At 42.5% G+C, this 19,850-nt stretch overlaps 1 protein-coding gene across 3 annotated transcripts in view; it reads left to right on the forward strand.

Annotated features, from left to right (window-relative positions):
• Positions 1-220: 220 nt before the first annotated feature.
• Positions 221-19,850, forward strand: part of LOC132909170 (extracellular sulfatase SULF-1 homolog) — a 78,385-nt gene continuing 58,755 nt past the window's right edge. For 2 of the 3 annotated variants that reach the window (XM_060963820.1, XM_060963822.1), the window contains exon 1: positions 222-595. The gene's annotated coding sequence lies outside the window, so the exon portion shown is untranslated. Of the gene's footprint in view, positions 596-19,850 lie in introns of all 3 variants that reach the window. The other variant, XM_060963821.1, reaches the window with a different exon arrangement.

The raw sequence follows: 19,850 nt of genomic DNA on the forward strand, positions 1-19,850 counted from the left end.
TGAAAATTCAAAGAAATTCATTGGAAAGCTCCAAGAGCAGAGTTCTAATTGACTGCTACTTAACACCCCACTATGGAGACGACCTCTCTCGATCCTGCAAACTCGATCAACTACAGTAGGAGAACAACAGGCGGATCAGGCGGTACCAATAGGGTGAAACGTGATTTTTCTACGCCGTGCCCCTTCCACGGACCGATCGGCACTCGTGGAAGATACACTTGGCGCGGCTTGCCGGTCCGCCAGGCGACGGAGTAGTTTTCTGGCGCTGGCTAGCGGAGCAGCTGTTTCCAGACTGGAGCGGCGGCCTGGCTGGAAGTTCAGTCTCGTTGCGACCGTCGCCGAGGTCGTGTCGTAGCCTGCCGTTTTTGCGGTCGCGCTCTTTGCCTTCCCGCCACGTGCGCTTCTTCCTCTCTCTCTCACTCCTTCCTCTCCTTCGTCTCAGTCTTGTCTCGTCAGCCGATACGTCTCGAAACCGGCTCCCGGTCGGAACTCTGCATCCGCGGCAAACCACGCGACGTGCACGTCGCCCCGGGATCCAGGAACGCTTCTACGAACGAGGAGGAACCGAAGAGGATTCTGTTTCATTAAGACGCCAGTGAGTAGCAAAACTTGATTCCCTTTCTACTTTACTTTGTGAACGATCGAAATTTGAAATGAGTAGGTAAATTTGTAGGATGTGTTAGGGTGATACGTTTGCTAAGTTAATCACGTACTTAGGATTGTTGTAATTTGGCGAAATTGTAGGATTTATTATAGGATTGTTGGAATTTGGTGAAAATTTCTTTCGGATTTTTTAAATTTTGGATTTCGAAAATTTTAGTGGAAATTTTACGAAACTGAAAGAGTTTTAAATCTAGGATCGTTGAAATCTATTGAGATTGAGAAGTTGCTGAACTTGAGATCGTTGAAACTTAAAGAAGTAACGTTTTCATACAGATATAAGAAATTTCGATAGAGTTGTATTATTGATTTACATATTTGATATAATTTTTATAAAATTCTAATATTTTGATTTATTCGATGTACCGTTGATTTATATCGATTAATCGCGCAATGATACATTACGAAGCAATGTATTGCTCAATTCATCAAATATCGATATTATACACCGCTCCCTCTAAATCAAGTAGAAAAATACACACAGTAATTTGCAATTCATTCTATTCGACACGATAGAATTAGCTTGAAATACGACTTTGTATTTTATCTTGAGGCGTCATCGACGGTGTTCCAAAGAAAAAAATACCTTCCAACAGATATTCAAACAAACCGACTATCATCGATTCTTCTGTTTAATGATCTTTGGTATTACGTAAATCGCCTCCGGTTTACGCGGTTCACGCGAACAGTTTCGAAGCTATGGCGCGCATTGTTCCACTGCTGAAGTTTCCGGCCGACGAATTCGCGGTTCTCCCACCGGAAACAGCGGTCCCCTGCGGTAGAATCGGGCGATACAGGCCTGTTTTAGTTCCAATCTCTTGGTCACTTCGTGGAATTGCAAATAAAAAAACAAACAAACAAACAAAAAAAGCGTCAAATGCACGTGTTCCGAGGGTCGATATGCAGTCTGGAGCGAATATAAGTTAGTTGTAGGTCTCTGGAGGACCGAGTTTCGAATATTTTACGGGAGGTGCGTTTTATTTCGCGCCGACCAAAGGAATTCGATGCGCTCCGGAATAATTTTTCGGTGGAACGTTGGTTTCTTCGTGGAGAATCTTTGTTCGAATACTCCGAATGCGTTGAAATACTTCAGTTTGGAATGTGCTGTAGCGAAACGGAATCGAAATTGTAGAAACTATCCGAATTCGATTTTGATACGATAATCGCGTTACGTCTGGTATTTCGAGTTGGTGATTCAATGGAAGAGCGTGCCATTATACGTTCGACGATATAATAAAATTATTCGAGAACATAATGGATGGGATGTTCCGCGGACGAAAGTGGCAATGGTTAGAGGCAATTACCCTATCAAAGCTTTGTCGTGTGTACATTAAAAATCTCTATACCGCTCGTTAGACGATACAACAGCGTTACCGTGTAACTGCATGGAAATCCGATCGCTTTGAATCAGCGATGTTAAATGAACGTGGGCTGAAAGACTAGTAGCGTAGGAAATATATTCCAAAACACTCTCAATGCTTTGAATAATCCAATCTAAATATGAAAACTCCGAGAAATAAACTTTGAACACCTGAGCAGCTATTTCTCAAACAAAAAGGTTGACGCATTTCTCTCCGACTATGACAAGTTACTCCGACGGCTAACGACTTTGTAACATTTACTGAAACCGTAAAGAAATTTTCCTCGGCACCTGTCAGTTTACATTAAACATTTTTATCGCGTACACCGATCGATCTATAATCAGCAATTCCTCGTCGATCATCGACTTTCATTGAATGACCGTTCGACGGTGCGTGTGGCGAAAGCGGCGACAAACGCTAAAGGTCGATCGTGTAGGAATTGGTGTAGCGTAGAACCGATTCACGAACATAGACACCTGCGTTCTAGAGTTCGCAAGTTCGATGAGATGACTAACGACTCATTGTACGTTCGCTCGTAAAAGGAGCGGCCCATTTAGATCGCGCTTCTCTTTTCTTCTTTCGTTTTATCCCTGGTATCGTAGTTTGCGAGCGTTGCAGTAACCCGACCCATCCACCGGTGTAATTGTTTCACCTCTGACATGTGTTTTATGCTAAATTAGTTCCCGGTATGGGACAGCATCCTCTGTGACGTGACTCAGACCCGACTATCAGAGAAGCTTTCCTAAGTAGGATACACTTAGAACTCCCTAAAAGTGATCTTTTCATTATTGCTGTTCTCTAAGCACTCTAATTAGTACTCTATTACCATACTCGTACATCGAATTAGTGTCCTATGCACAACGGACTTGACTCTAAGAACGGGTCTCAAAGAGGCATCCTTGAAGCCTGGCTCAAAGGAATTTCACGGAAATTTGTAGACCTCGAAAAGACCTCCTATAGCAGAAGAAGGAAAGTTTCCCCATTGAGAGGTTAAAACGAACGATCCATTGAATAGAAATTTCTTCAAATTCTTTTTCCATTCCTTCAAATGGACGTATGATGCATCGACTAAAAATTTTACGAAATTCCTTTTCGTTTCTTTAATCTCAGTGTAGACGTTTCCATATATTCTTTTTATTTTTTTTTGTATTTTTTTTTTTTTTTGTAATTTTGTATTTTTTAGAAATTCATTCTCCAGATCTCCATTCTTTGGATATTATCCGACGTCGAAACTTCTTCGTTGTTTCAAAATTACTTTCGCGCCTAATTATAAGAGATAAAACTTTGAAAGAGATAAATATCCAATGGACGAAAAATTTCTCTAATTCTATAAATTTTCGTGATCAGGTGGTGCGTCTGTTTAAGATTTGCCTATATAAGGCTCGTAAAGGGGGAAACGAAGGATGTTCTAATTGAAGTGGAAACGAACGTAGCGTTCAATGTTCGATCGCGTTCGGCATAAAGTTTCTTCGCGCGAAATGCCAGTAAATTCGAAATCCACTGGCGAACGAGGCAATCGAGCGTGTTCTCGCTCGCTCGCTCAGAACGAATCGCGAATATATCCAGAGCTTGGCTCGATTCGTACGAACGTGGAGTGACATTAACGCGAAACGAGGGCAGCGCGATGTGGGCGAAGATGGACGTTCGTTATCGATGTGATTTGTTGGCGGTGGTTGAAACGAGGGCGTCAGGTAACTGGGGATTCAGGTAGGAAGCCAGTCAGTCTCTCCCTCACGAACCTACATAAAATGGTAGAATATCGTTCTGGGTTATTGGCTGAGATAGTTTGCGAACTCCGTTGATGCTAGTTTCAGCGGAGTTACGCTGCTGGAAATGATTAAGCGTCGTATTTCTATTCGAAATGCCAGTTGATTAATTGCTGGTTAGCGGTTCGTGATGAAAATAGTTAAGTGTTGCGTTTCTATTCGAATACGATTGATTAATTGCTGCATGCGACGGTGTTGGTGAGGATGGAACGTTTTCAAAGAAGATTCGGAATATGTAATTCAGAAACGAAGAAGTTTAGCGGTGTGTCTGTGCCGAGGATAATACTACCCTTCTTGGTTAAAATATCCTATTTATCATTTCGAAACTGAAGGAAACTGAAATTTTATCATTCGCTTTGTACCATCTTTCGATTTGAAACGCGTAGTCGTTATTTCGTAATTGCTTATATAATAATTTTAACAGGTAAAAACCTCGAGGTATTTCGAATATCTCGACATAATATACTGAGAACCGAGAAATGGTAGGGAAGGTACAATAGACGCCTTTAAAAGTTATGTAAATTTTCTTATTTCTTAGGAGGAATTTTTTTCTTATTTACCTGCTAAGCCGACATATTTATTATAAAGGTATTATTATCGAAATGCAATTTTGCTTGCTCGAAGACTGTGTAATTATAAGTTGTTCTGCATGTATGACGCATTTTATGTTGCAAGACAGTAAACGATCGGCTTGTAGATTGTTTATTTTGACGCGTCGCTGAAAAGAGAACGCGCGTGGGTGGCTACTTTTTCCAGAACTTTTGTTTACCGTCCAACGAGTTTATCGATGGAATGTTCGTTAAAGATTCTGTGAAAAAAAGATCGCGTGAATATCGTAAAAGAATCATCGGATCGAATTCATAATCGAACGATGGCGAGGAAACTCGAAAGGAACGGTTTCGAAAGTAAATGAAACAAAAAGCAATCATCGGAAACGATCGGCGCACGGTGAAATTCTACCTAATCAAATGTTGGATTCGCGATAAATGTGTGAAATAAAAATAAAAGTGTATTTGAAATAAGCGCGCAACGCGGAATCGACCCGGTCGAAAAAAGAGCAGCCACTTGGCTGCTTCGTTCATTACCTGTTGTTTTTTTTTCAGCTACGTAAGCATTCGATCGCAACGCGGAATATTTTCCATGTGTTTAATTCCGCATCGTTCGATTAATTACGCGAGAAAATTCATCGCGTAATAAGGCAAAATTGAAAATTTATGGCACAGAGTTACGCAGACTTATAGAAAGATAATTTAAAAAATCCACTCGCTTTTCTTATATATATTTTAAATTATTTTTTACCGCGTGTAAAATGACTACGTATATAAACTAGTGAAAGAGCAAATATTAGGTAACATAGCACTATACATTTAAATTTTCGAAAGCTCAGTAATCGAAACATTTTACAATTTCTCGGAATTCTATAATTTTTCCCTCGTGTGATAGGTACGCGTTTGAGAAAACTCGTTTCTTGAACAGCTTTCGCAAACTCATCGAAGGCGATTGCGGCGGATCTCCGAAAAAGGAGTAACATTACCAAACAGAAGTTGATACCAGCTAAAAGTTATCGGGTGGTGAAAAACTTATCGTGGAATTTCGTGGACGTGGCCAGAGTGAGTTGCTTCTGCCTTCGATAATATTGATCTTGTCTGGTTGGCGATAAAAGTTTCGCGATTTCTTCTGCTTCGAGTCTTCAGTTTCCGATGCCAGAAATATCAAGTTGTTTTCTTCGAATAGCATCATAAGTTCCCATGGATGACTTTCCATCATTTGCCTAGTAGTCCACGAAACAAGAAAGTAGAATAAGCGATCGATTGTACTCCAAATGGTAACTCTCTGGCAATTTCGTATCATCGTAACAATCGTATATTTTAAGATTCGTTTGGTATTGTTATCCGAACAACAATATCCACTCGAGAAGGAACGAAACACAGTATACATTATGGAACTTTCCCGTATAATGTACATTCGTACCAGTTATCCATTAATCCTTATAACGATAATTTTTCACAAAATACCGAGCAAGATTATCTTTACAGAAACCTATAAACTGGTTGCGATAAATTATCAACGACGTTTCTTTGCGAACGTGCAGTTAGTGTATACGTTGAATATCGTAAATTTAATCGAAGTACACCGTGAATCGGATACCTTTAATCCAACGAGAAGCAGAATCCAGTCCCGCGCCTCGATACACCGTGAAAGATTACTTAAACGTTTCATGGTTTCTAAATTGGATTTACGTGAACTTCCTATTAATACGGTGCGGTGTGACGCGGCGAAAGGCCGCTGAGGTTAAACGCCATTTATTTACGGAACGATTGTTAAGGATCCAGATATCGTACGCATGTTCGGCGTTTATCGGCGAATAAGTTTCTCGGGCTACACTAACGACAAGGCACAGGCAAGTTTATACCCTCGTTTCAGATAGAACGATCGCTACTTCCACGACGATAGTCAGTAGGCACCGAACAGGTATTGAATAGTATGCGTAAAAGTTAATAGCATGCGTGTATAGTGTATGTGTATGTGGCGTACGTGATCGATCACAGATGAGTTTATAGAGGTTTTTATGTCACAGTGTTGTACATAGTAATTCTGTGTAGTTAGGAACTTTTGCTATTAATATTCGTCGAGTAGAAAATTTTTGTGCTCGCGAGGGGAAACAGGTAATCTTGAAATCTCGACAGTGTTACATAGGTAGTTAATGAAATATAATATAAACAATTTATTAACAGTTGATGAATTGCAGATGTTTGAGTGTGTAAAAATGTGGAGAATGCATATATTATATAAACATATACAAAATATGCAAAGCAAACTCGTTATACTTGTTATACTCGTTATACTCGTTATACACGTTGTAGTATTTAGAAGGTAAAACAGATCTGTATAGAGGTTCCATTTCTTTGCAATTTGCATAAATAACAATCTAATAATTGAATATTGCAAAAATACTAAAAATGCCTCGAGCAAATGTTAGAAATTCTTAAGAAAGAGACGTGGTTGAGAGAAGGAGAGAACGAGATACGAATGAAATGAATGAAAAACTGAGTTTGAGGATCTTGTCTCGTGAATAATCACGACAGGACCTTCGAACAGGACTTAGGTAAATATTTTCACAGTCAGTCTGTGGTTACTAGATAGAAAAAATTCGTCACTAATAATAATTACTCATAGCTATCTGACATTCTCCATTCAAAGATTCATCGTCGAAGATGTTTGTTTCGCTCGGATTTATCGTAGAAGGTAATTCCCTGGAGATAGAAAGAAAGTTTTGTAACGCGAAATAGTCTCTCTTAACCTTCTCTAAACTTCACCCTCACGACACACTAAGTGGCGGTAAAAATAGGCACTTGTACGTACGTGCAAACGCACGCACTCAGCCATGCTAAAGCACGCACTCTCCAGCTCCGACTTTTCATACGTTGCAGTCCACACTTTTCCCTCTCGACGAAAGAAAGCCCCGTCACATGTACCGCGGATGGACTTTGGATCTAAACGCAACGACGCGGAGGAACAACGTTTTGCCATTTTCTTTCTGGCAACTTGTCAATTGCGCCCGGCAAAATGTCTGTGAATCATGAAATATATTACCCAGATTACCGTCCAAAAATCTGCTTCCAAACAATCGAACAACTTCCGTTGTAGTCTGCGTGGCGCCATTTCAATCCGCTTTCAACCACCTTTATATTTTCTAAATTAAATTAAACTTGGCCGCGTTCCATTATCTTTTATCTTTCTACACCTCGTTTTACATATTATTTAATCGTGCTTTTACACTTTGTTTTGCAACTTCTATTTCCTTATCCAAGTCACCTTGACGTTTTTCTTTCAACGATGAATATCGTGGAGCACGTTTATCGTTAACGATGCCTCTCGATACTAGTCGATAGGAAATGGCTCAAGAAGCAACCCGGACGGCAACTCGTTTAATTCCAGTCATTTCCTGCGAATAAAAAAGAAAATATTATTTTTAAGCTGGAGGCTAATCGATTCGAGAGAGTTGGTGGATCTTTCGTTGGGAGAGCGGATCGAGCGTCGCCTCTGGTTCAATCCTCCGACGTTATTTCTTCGTACGTTCGTTCTTATCGATTCTATTACACGGCCAGATATTTTGAGCGGCACGATATTGCGCGATCGATATCGATAAACCGACCGCTCCCGGCTCATTATTGAGCCGATGGATCTATTTATAGGCGGCCAGGTATCTTGATCTTTGGCCAAGTCGTCGGGTAAACCGATCGTCAGCCCCGTGTTTGCTCATCTTCAGCCACTGCGCTTTAGCGGACCGAAGAGGGTTCTTCAGGCTGATTGCATCGTATCGCCCCGGGATCGTTATATTGTCGTAACGAACCACATCAATGGCGGACGTCTTTATCGTCTTGGACGATTGGAAAGCCGGATCAGAACCACTTAGATATTCGTGGCTCTCTTCTAGTTCGTTTTGCGATCTAGGAAATTATTGTTCATGCAAGTTAACGTAAGAAGCGTTTTCAACGACGCAGGGAAAATAAATTTTTCGAAAGATGAGTGATAGGTTCCAAGGTGTTATTACTATCTCGAGAACTGCCATGAAAATGGGAAGTTTATTTCCCTTGTTTGCATTGCATATAACTAGTATATGCGGTCCGATCTTTGCTAGTTATCCCACTGAATTTCAAGGCGTTGATCAAATATACTTATGGCTAGTAAACGGTTTTCTTAGAAATTACGACTCGCGTACATCCGTACGAGAAACTCTGTTCCTTCAAAAATCCACGAATCTTTACCGGATGAAGATTAAAACATCAAGAACCACGGACACCTCTATGTCCCTTTTTAATCCGTTCAGCGCGCTTCAATTCGAAATTCGATATTTTATGCAGATTTGCGGCGGACCAGCGGCTGGTTAAAACCGTATTACGGCACCGTAGGTGTTAGATTCCATTTGATGGTTCCCATGCTCGTAACTCAGCCGTGGACCGCCCATGGTGAGCCATTGTGGCCGCCGTCAGTCCAATATCCATTCGGCTCGTCTCCTCGCTCGCGCTTCTTTTCGCTGGTCCGTTGCACGCCGCGTTTCGCGTAAATGAAATTATCAGCTTTTACCAGTCGGTTACCACCGTTCGATTTCGTGAATCGTTTCGGGAATCTCTGTGTCCCGTCAGCAAAGATTTAGAGCCTCCTTTGTTGGGAGAGAACGAAGAAAACGCATCCAAGAGACGATAAGATAAATCACTGGCGAGGAAGAATATCAAAGGGATCGTAAAACAAGACGTCAGAGGATCGTTCGATAGAAATTGAAAGCCCAGAAGATTTTAAATGGTCGGCAATTAGAATGTTGAGCATCGATCTGGCAGACGAACTCATCGATCACCGGCGGAGAAGCACGTTCGATAATTCACGGTTATCAAATCGGCAGGAACGCGTGTCGCCAAGTTCACAGCGATTAATCACACGAGTCAGCCGCGTAACGTATTCCCGCCGCGTAGCCGCGATTCATCTTCCTGGTTGCCGGCTTTCCGTGCGCGCATTCCTCGCACGAATTACCTCGCGTCTTCGACCGTCGACCAAGGTCGCGTTCTCCTCTTCGTTCGAGCTTCTCCCTTCGTAATTACGCGCGTAATTTCGTTCGAGTCCGCGCAGCAACCAACTACGGCGACGGCGACGGCGACGAACGTTGACCCTCGACGCGCGAAGAGTTCGCCCGGTTTTTGAAACCGAAAAATTCATTCCGTAGGCAAGAAAGGGACGAAGTGCGGTGGCGGCGGTCGTTAGGTCGTGCGACACATCGTCTCGTGCCGCAACCATTTCGGAGTAAGAATCTTAAGTACCTGCAGAGTCGGGGCCCACAGCCACTCGAGCGAGACGTCGCTTCATTTTGGCACCCAGAATCCTGCACGTTGCACCCCCTTGGCTTTTTGTGCCCGCAACGAAGGTTTTCAAGTGGCAGCGCGACCATCTCGCCCTGGCGAGATTCTAAATGGCTTTCACTGGGCTGCCAAGGGGGCTGCTTTTCGTCTGGGAACGCCAACACCCTGCTCCGTATTTAATGTCTGCCTAATATCGTGCATCTGCTCTGGTTTTCCATAGGGAACACGATGACATTTTGTTATCTGACTCGCTGGTCGCATCAAGTATGGTATATCATAAGTGGTATATACAATACATATTAGTGTGAAGGGATGGTAGAGAGCGAAGTAGGTAACGAGAGAACGAATTGGTTCTCCCTTGCGATGGATTTTATTTTTCTTCCAGCTATTGTCGACTCCTGCCCCTTCCTCGACGCGTCCACTGGTCTCGTTTTCGCACCTGCTCCTCGACTCGACCCATACTTCTTACGAACTCACGCCAATTGGTAGACTATCAAGAAGCACGTGTTTCTCGCTCCAGTTCTAGTTTCGCTGTATGTGGTTTCGTGATTTACGGATCGAGGAATGTGGGAGAGGTTCCTCGAAGAAAAGGATCATGTAAAATCAACCGAGCTGCCAGGGATTTTCCAGGTAAACGTAATTTCTGGTGGAACGTTCATCGAGGAATTCGATAGACCTGGTCGCGAACAAAAGACAGATTTATTCCTAAGCTTGTCAAAGGTCGCGTCTATCCACCAACTGGTGTGTTCCCTTTTATTCAGGTAGCATACCTTTCGTGTCATGAAACATGGGCACAAAAAATCAGATATAACAAGTATCGTGAGAAAAATCAATCTTGAAAAAGAATTCCGAAATAGGTTTCACCGTTGCTCGCAATTAAATCGTAACTTAACGAATTGTTTATTGTCTGAACAGCTTTAAACAGCAATAACGAAGCAGAATTGTGTTCGCCCGAAGCTTCGTTTGCGCATTTGCACGGCCAAGTCTGAGAGTTATTGTCCATTGTTTGTCGGCGCGGCTCGTAACAAATCCTTTTCCCTGTTCAGCCGCTTTTCTTTCTGCCTTTCGCAGATCTTTGGCTGTCTCGTGTTGACACTTGTTTATTTGTCACGGGTATTACACGTGGACAGTAATGGATACACGAGCCCTGAACATGGAATAATAATAATAGGACCGGCGGCGAACGAATCGAGCCTCGCCGCACGCTGTGACTAATTTCCATCCACCCTCGTAATTCATTTTTCTCTGACCGCTTCGACCTGTTCGCTATTTTACGCCTCGTTCTTCAACGCGTAAAGGCGAACCGTAATTAGATATTTCATTAACTCCGTGTTGAAGAATCGTCGGATGAATATGGCCCGAGTTTATACATAACGTTCGCCTAATAAACTTGCGTCTATAGGCAGATTAGAAGATCTCATATCAAGGCCACTCCCTTCGTCTATGAATCACTCCCACTTTTATGGTCTCGCCACGTGTAGCGACTGTTACGTGTACGGGCCATAAATATGGAGAGAACTTTGTATTCTTATTACCATTGATTGCTTGTATATTTAACGAGACATGACTCGAGAACCCGTAATAATATCGATAAGAGACGTACTCTTGATGAACTGTCTATTCGTATCTAATTAACACGTTCGTACGACGCAGCATGTACTTTTAGGATGCAAAAAGAGGATATAAAATTATGACAAGATATTTCACGATAATTTACATCAAACGCGTATGTAAAGTTTTACACAACACTCCGTTTATTGCAATCAAATTGTCACAACCAATGCTCGATTAAACGAGCCCTCACTCACTAAATCTACTCATCCGAACGTAAACTATTATCGAACAAAGACGATATGTAATGAGAAAAATTGTTGAACTCTCACTGCATGAACTCTAATTATTGTTCATCCCGTGACGTGTTTACCCTACTGAAACGAAACAATCAGACATCTTCTAGTGTAATGGAAATCAGATACACGATAGAGCGTGTATACGCTATGAAGACACCATATGTTTCATCATATGAATCTAGTTAGCCTATGTCCTCATACTGTATCAACAAAATTAACGTTCCATTTAGAGGCTACGAAAATGACGCCACTGAAACGTGGGCCGAGTTTCCCGCTAAATGGTTTCGTCAAACACCTCCAAACGCGTCCAACGCGACGTAGTAGCACTCTACTTTTGACCAAACTTTCACGTCCTCCCACGGGTTCCTTTTTTTCAATTTCCTTCGTCAGGGCGTAGAATTGTGACGAATCGCAGCGGAGATTAAATAGAAAAGCCAGAGCGTGTGCTCGAGCACATCGAGTCGCGTGGGCCGGGTTCGTTTCGAGGAGATTTATAAGTTAATCGGGCGTAATGGGACCTAACGCGACGAATTGCATCTGTTCGATGCTCTTGGTCGCATATTTCTTGTTCAAGTAAGGGTCCGCCCTTGCTAGATACGTTAAATATACGGAAGTGTGAGTCACGGGGCTTTTGTGCAGTCTACCCTTGGCTCGATCCGAATCGCTTTACGCTTCTGTCACGATAATATCTTTAATGATATCTCTCTTTTGGTCGCGTCTCCTGTGACCGGGGTAATCTTCCCCTAATACCGCCATTCGGGCCAGAGCAGATAAAGAAGCTTGAAAGAAGAACCGTCCTCCGAAGCCTGGTGACGATCGTCCAACCCGAGATAATTAAGATCTGGCAAATGAACGGGAGTGATGAGAAGTAAAAGAGGTTGTTACACTTCGAGAGCTTCTCGAGGCGCAGTTCTGTATCATATTCCAAGTCGTTATTACGACGAAACGTAACGGGGAGCTTTGTCCTTTTCGAATCTGGTCGTTTCACGGTTTCGCATATTTCAAATTGTAACCTTAATTTTTCTATAAATTTTTGCTATTGTTTCAACAAGCAGAAGAGTTTTCAATATCTTGAAAATATTCTTACTGTAACTAACTAAAGTTTTACTTGGGATGAGAAACCGTACATATCGACGATAGCCGTTTCAAACGTATCTACAATTTTTGTAATATAGAATCGATGTAGAACGTTAAGAAGAAAAATGTCAAAATTATTTCCCTGAAGCAGATAGCAAAACTTCATTTATCACGTTCTTTGCCTGTAACCTTTAAATTTTTTAATAATAGGAAAACATACGATGTTGCGTTGCGAGTGACCTAAAGAATGCGGCAGGGTTAGAAAAAATTGAATGGAAGATTGATATGGACAACACAGTCGTTCTCTTTGACGGACGTAGGTCCATTAGAATACCACTGCCGCGACTTATCGTAGCAATTAATATTCCCACAATTTATTAACGCTTTCATTGGAGCGTGTTTCAACTGCCGATGCGACACGATTATCATCCTCGCGTGTCGCAGTCTTATCTCGGCACTCTTGACGAGCTTAACCTCGCGTAGAAACGTCGTTTACAATCCATGTTTCGACGTGGTACACTCGGTTGGCTGATCGGTATTCGCGGTGTTAAAAAGGTTACCAGTGGGAATCTCATTATTTAAACGGTAATTGCGTGCACCGTATCGGCCAGGTGTGTCGCGTTCGCTTGGTTGCTTAGCACGAAACGCGTGCCACACAAGAACCGACCCCGATCGAAATCATTCCATGAACACCAGCGAATCTCGCCACGTTTATGTTCCACGTGTTTTTCGCTCCTACCTTTTACACAGGATCGAGATAACTTCCTGTTCGATTATGCAACCGATTCGGCTTGTCTCATAACCGAGGACGCGATTATGCAAAGTGATTTTTTTCCAATGTAGTAACATATCATGTTCTGGAGTATACACGGTGTCACAAAATGTGTGGCGGATATTTCTAAGGTCGGTTCACGACGTCGAAACGATGGTGCGCAAAAGTGTGGCTCAATGTTTTGCTTCTTAAGATACAAAGATATAAAGATTTCTGAAGATAAAAAGAACGTCGGAAATATACCGCTATCGATGCATCAGCTAACGTACCTTTCAATCTCATTCGGAGATCATTTTTCATCGCACACTCGAAAGGTTCGTCAGCTGATTCATTGATATCACGTGCGTATATTCGTAGAGCAAAATAAAAATCGAATAAAATAGAATTACTTTGAAAAAATTGCCTCGAACTCACTTTCGTAACACCTTATATACACCGTATTATAGGCAATGGGTCGTTGAATAAACGAGTTAGAGGAGGCAACGAAGAGAATTCTCTATTGGAGTTCGATGGCGAAGGCACGGCGACGCGGAAAACGCCAAGGTATGCGGCAGATATAAAACGTTTTACGATCGATGCCGTTTCGATGCTCGTTCGAGGCGAGCTTTTTCGCGGAAGTGCATTAGCTAAAGATAAATATACGCTTAACTCATTTAAGTCCGCGTTGAATGTTAATACCGCGGGCAGGGGTGATACGGGAACACTGTCGCCGGGCAATCGTCCAATTCTCGTGCCATCCAACACTACAGCCGCCACACGGCGACCGTGAAGCTTAAAAGTGTTAAGGCTAATGGTCGCTATACTATAAACGTTTCAGCGGTGTCTAACTGTTCGGTCATTAACTTCTGCTCCGCCCGAGAGAACATCGACGTTCCTTCGACGATATCATCGTTGTCATCGTGAGACAAATTGACTGTCCCTCGCCCGATTTCGAGACTAGATAGATGAGTCGTGTTATCGCTCGTTCCTCCAGCTCTATAAATTGTAAATTCCCATTTGTGGTTTAGCTCGAAGTCGTTCGAAGCGCATACCAGCTCGTTTTATGAATTTTCCGGTCGCGTTATCGCAAACGAATCGTGAATCGCGCGAATTCATTATTCATGGGATCGGACACGCAACGACTCGCAAGACCAATCTACAAATCAGATCGACCCGCATCGGGACAACTTAATCAACGACATTGGTAATTCACCGAGGCATGCAGCAGCTCCTCAACAGGGCCACGTTGATTTCCGATGGTATTTTTCGATTTCAACTCTGACATTCTTATGGAAGTCCCGACCTTTCGAATAAACCTGCAAACAGAGTCTTATCGTTTATTGAGGGGAGCCTTGAACAACCTCAAGTCACGCATCTCTCTCGGCTATGCTTAGTTCAGCATTGTTATCTAATAATGATCAAATAATTCTTGCATTTAAGAGAGTAAAAGTTGTTTTGGAATTTAACCCCTTGTCTTATGATATTTTTTATGTTTATAGTATACACTGTATACCCACTTAACACTGTGTTTGAAATATTATACGTAGTCTATACTCAGTATTCTACATAACGTAAACTGAAAGTCAGAGATAAAATCGAACTTTGATACGAATGAAGTTGAATTTTGTCCTCTAATCTATACCACGAGAGTGACTCGATATTAATTCGCCTACGCTTCTGTCCGAAAGTCTCAGGATTCTATCGTCGATTTTTCTAGTAAAACACCAGTCCTTGACATAGGTTAAGGATTTTGAAACAAACTTCTCCAGATCCATTAAGATACAACGCTAAAACACGTTAGATCTTAGCGTTAGTAAGACTTTCGAGCAGGAATACCTGTCCCTCTTCCCAATCGTAAAAACCCATAAAATAACACGTGACATCCGTTCTGCAACGAAACACAAGAGACTTCTTGGTAAGAAGCACATTGTGGACCAGTCGTCGCGGATGTTAGCGTCGAATCTCGCGTCGAAAATAGCGCGTACAGGGTGTTGCGGTCGAAACGAATATAAATATCCGCAGACTTTTCCCGGTGAATCTGGAAAGTGTCGTATCGCGGTGTGATCAGCTTGTAAACTTGCAGCGGGAATCGCGGAAGCGTGGCGTTTCGCTGGAGGAGCACGATAAACGGCGAGAGGGAGTACGACGATAAGGTAATTTTGCGCGAGTCTCTTGCACGACGTGTGCCGCGACGGATTAAGCGACGTACGTTGGTATCTGCGCCGCGATACCACGAATAAATAGCTACGATAAAGGGAGCGCATGCGTGCGATAAGTCGAGTAGTAACCGCTGATTAATTGGAGAATGCTCCGCTTTGTAAACAGACGCAATTAAGAGCCATTGTCGGGTACGAAAGCAGCGGCGATAAAGTTGGAACTTCGATCAATGGGCTAATTGTGCCTCCAACAGGGATAAAAAAAAAGAGCCACGTCGTTTGGTAATTGAACTTGAAAGAATGTATTGGACGATGGAGCTTGTGTCGCTCGTGGATAAACAGAAGTTAACCCTTTCAGGATCAAGCAGCGGAATCATACGTAAAAGGCGTTATTGTTTTCTCAGCGTATGGAAAATGTATAATATCAAAATACAATGGAAATGCTACAAAAGTCCGTTACGCGTGAAGGATGCGAAGAGAAGTTCCAAAGTTGTACAATTTGAAAGAAAAAATTATCATATTGTTATTAGATGCCTCAGTTTCGTCGAACTTTGTAAAGTTGAAGAGTTTAGACGAAAGAAGAGGCAATGCACAAGAGAATACGTTGAACAAGTTCCTGGAATCCCTTCTTGTAATTACTCTGTGAATTTAATAGGATTCAATCATGTGAATTAATTGAGAAGAAATTACACACGAAAGATTAACGAGCGATTAACAACGAATAAAAGAGTAGAAATTCGAAGAAATTCGGGAAGGTTTATCCTGTCGATCGCACAAGGGCGCGGATTCTTAAACTGCGGAATATGTAACGGGAACCTGCATGGCCTGTATAATTTTACAACGAAAGTTGATATGTTCGTCTAAGCCCGACCAGTTCAACGAGCTGACACAGAGAAGTATCCTTTTTCGCTGAATAAAAAAGAAACGAGTTTCCTCGGTAAATTTCGGCGCTGTCTTTCGTGAACAGCGGATTAAGAGGAGATTTCAAAGGAATTGCTAGTTCGTGTAATTATCGAATATTAAGCGCTGTACTATATGTATCCAAGCTTATTCTTCCTCTTCAAACATCAAAAGAAAAATAACCAGTAGATTCTGGTTCTTCTACCTAAAACACTTCAATGAAACATCTATTTGAAGAGTCAATAAACCCTTTATTACACGTCAAAATAACCCTACTATAATACCAAAGTTGAATTCCCACGTCCAAACAAAAATTCCCCATAAAACCATCGTACCGTCGATGCGCCCTAAAACCTGTCTGTGCAATAAATATCCATGCGAATGCGACATTCAAGCCATGCGCGATGAACATCAAAATCGTAGACAGGCTGTTTACTAGAAATTAACATAATTGTTGGTAACAAAAGGGAACCGAAGACCGGAGTTTAAAAGCTGGATATGCAGGCCGTTTTCCTTCTAGCAACGGAGCTTCGTAGCTAATTTTCCCCTCCGGTATCGCGTCATTGTGTTCGGAACGAACTGGTCGGGGTCTACCGAGAAAATCATAGAGACTATGTCCAGCGTCCGGTAAGGATGCTGGGAATATTGTACGGCCATATGTTACCAAAACGTGGTCAGCTGTTTATGACGCCGATTCGAAACGTCCCTAGTCCGTTGGGGGGGCATCGATTGTCCATTTATCAATCGCCGGTTATCGGCTCTCGATCCTTCTCTCGGTCCGGTGACCAAGGGAAATGAAACGATTCAGGGAATGGTGAAAGGGGAGCGGCTCTCCTGTTTCTGAGGGATGGGTATCTGTCGCGATCGAGACCGATAAAGCCGGATCTCTCTGTGCCTGTGACCGATGGTTCCTTTCTTTCTTGTCGAGCCGGCCAGTGACTCTCCCCGAACGAACTTCGGCACTCTATTGGGGTTGCAGGAAATTTTAGGGACTAATGGAATCAATTTTTAGTCTAGTTTGAGCTTCTATTCACTTGGATTCTTTCAAGATGGGAAGGATTTTTCTTCTAATAATGAAGCCAATGATATAATGGAATGGAATATAGACAGATCGTAGCGAATTTAGTATGTGAGAAAAGCAAGTTAAAGTGTGATAAATACTCAGGTGTCTAATTTAATGTACATCATTGATAACACACCAGGAGAACGTATTAAAAACCACTTGTATGCGTTAAATCCGTTTCGATCGAATCCTTACATTCTAAGCGAGTCGAAAAAGAACGGGACCTCTCTCAAGTGGAAATCAATCACGTGGCTGCGGTGGCGTGAAAAAAAGCGTTCACGGTGCAAAGATCGCGACGCCGCAGCGAATAACGTGCTTAGATGTATTTTCAATGGCTCATTTGAAAATTACACGCCATTCTCACGTCAACCGGGCTACTTGGACGTGTGCTCCAAGACGTTGCGTGACCTCACCTGGCCCCGACGTCGCTTACACCAGTTTGCATCAGTCCACATCAGTTTACCTGACTCACAGCTACGAGCAGACTGCCAGCGTCGATCAGAGCGTCCTTCTCTCTCTCTCTTTCTTTTCTTTTTCCCTTTTTTCTCTCCCTAAAGCCCGCAACACCGTGAATCAGCATTCTTTTTTACACGAGCACCTTTTTCCTCGCGAGCTTTAATCCTACGTCTGTCGCGAGCAAGCCCGAATACACGACCGAGGCGAACCTTGAGGGGTCGACAAATTGATGGCCACGGACGTCAAGGTGGCCGTACGTGGCTCGTAAATCGCCGCGAACAAACAACCGGATAAATATTCCTCGGAAGCCAAGCTGCATCGATTGATTCTTTTGGTAGACGTGTTTCGTTGGGAATGAACGACAGACGCTCGTCGATGCCGACGAAAAATATTCCTTCGAGTGGGGTGGATGGCTGTACGGGGTTGTTTTATCGGTGACACGACAGCGGGGCTGACAAACGTCAACGACGTGGCGAATCCGTTGCTGACGAGAGACGTGGCTGTGTTTGAAGGAAGAAAAAGAGTGGAACGGGCACGTCGATAATTCTGCCGGGGAATCGATAATTCGATGTACAGCAAATAGTAATCCCCCAATTTCAGGAGAAGATTTCAACAAAATTGTTTCGTCTAAATTCAAATGATCGGGCTTCACCATTTTCTATTAATCATTGTTAGTGTCACTTAAATATATCGATAAATTTTTAGAGAATGGATGCAGCGAGAGTAAAGAAAAAACGTTGTATCGTTGCGTATAGACTGCGAATGTTTATGAGAATTTACATTTCCATAAATCCACCTAAGAAATTGTAATTTAACCTTGGAAAATGTTCAATATTTTTCTTCTACATATTTCTCTTTAGAACACTATGAGTAAGAAATGTTAATTAGAGAAGACAAAGAGGCGCTTATTTGGAGTTATGCAAATAAGTGGGAACATAGTTGAATAAATCAGTTGTTTACAGTCGTATGTCAACACCTAATTAAGGGAAAGCGCACTCTAAATAGTCCGGTGATGAATTATTACAAAGCCCACGTAGCGTTATTTTCAGTCTTCGATCCACTAAAATAACTCGCGGTCTGACTACAGCTGGTTGTACTCGATCACGCAAGTTCATCGGGACGAACATGAATTTATGGTCTCCTTATACGTGTTCCTTGTACCTAGCATCCAAGTTTGATGAAGATCCCATTAGCGTTCAGGGTACTAGGTTCGAAAAGCAGAACTTGGAAATTGAGAAAAAAGACGAGGAAAATCCCATTAGAGACTGTCACGATCTCACGTTACAGCTTGAAGTAGATCTCATAGCGAATTTTGAAGATCGAAAATAAGTAGGGAATTTCGTTAGTTGATCAGAAGATGGCTATTTTGTCGACGGATAGACCGAGACTATACGTCGTGGAACGAGGTAAAACGATACCTGGATCGTATCATTTCTTCTAGCCACAGTGGCGAATCTGAATCGATTTCGCATTAGCGTTGAAACGGTTTTATATGCAGAGGCTTCGAATGCAAGAAGATTCTGCCTTAGTAATCAATTAAAAGACGGACGCGTGTTCGTGACGAAGCGTATCTCGCGAGAAGACAAAGGGAAATCCAGAAATGTAACAGTTCTTTCACAGATTTGAAAGAGAAGCCATTTCTGTGTAGAAACGAAGTGATTCCTAGGCGGTCGCGAGACCGCGACATATCGTTTCTCTCGTCGTTGGCAATCTAGATCGGTTTGATAAAAATCCGGTGGCTTTCCTCCGTGGCAACGCGCCGGAAAAATGGTTTCTTGAAACCAGTTAATCCTGTTGAAACACGGCGTGTATGAAAGAGGGTTGGAATCTCGATAAAGGGCGACGAAATCGTTTTCAACTGGTCGATCGATCATCCCCGAGTCTCAGCAGGGTACTATGTACCTGCTGGGCCGGTGCATAATGTATGCGACTAATTGCCAGTCGTTTCATTGGCTGTA

This window comes from Bombus pascuorum, chromosome 7, assembly GCF_905332965.1.
Source record: "Bombus pascuorum chromosome 7, iyBomPasc1.1, whole genome shotgun sequence".
NCBI lineage: Eukaryota > Metazoa > Arthropoda > Insecta > Hymenoptera > Apidae > Bombus > Bombus pascuorum.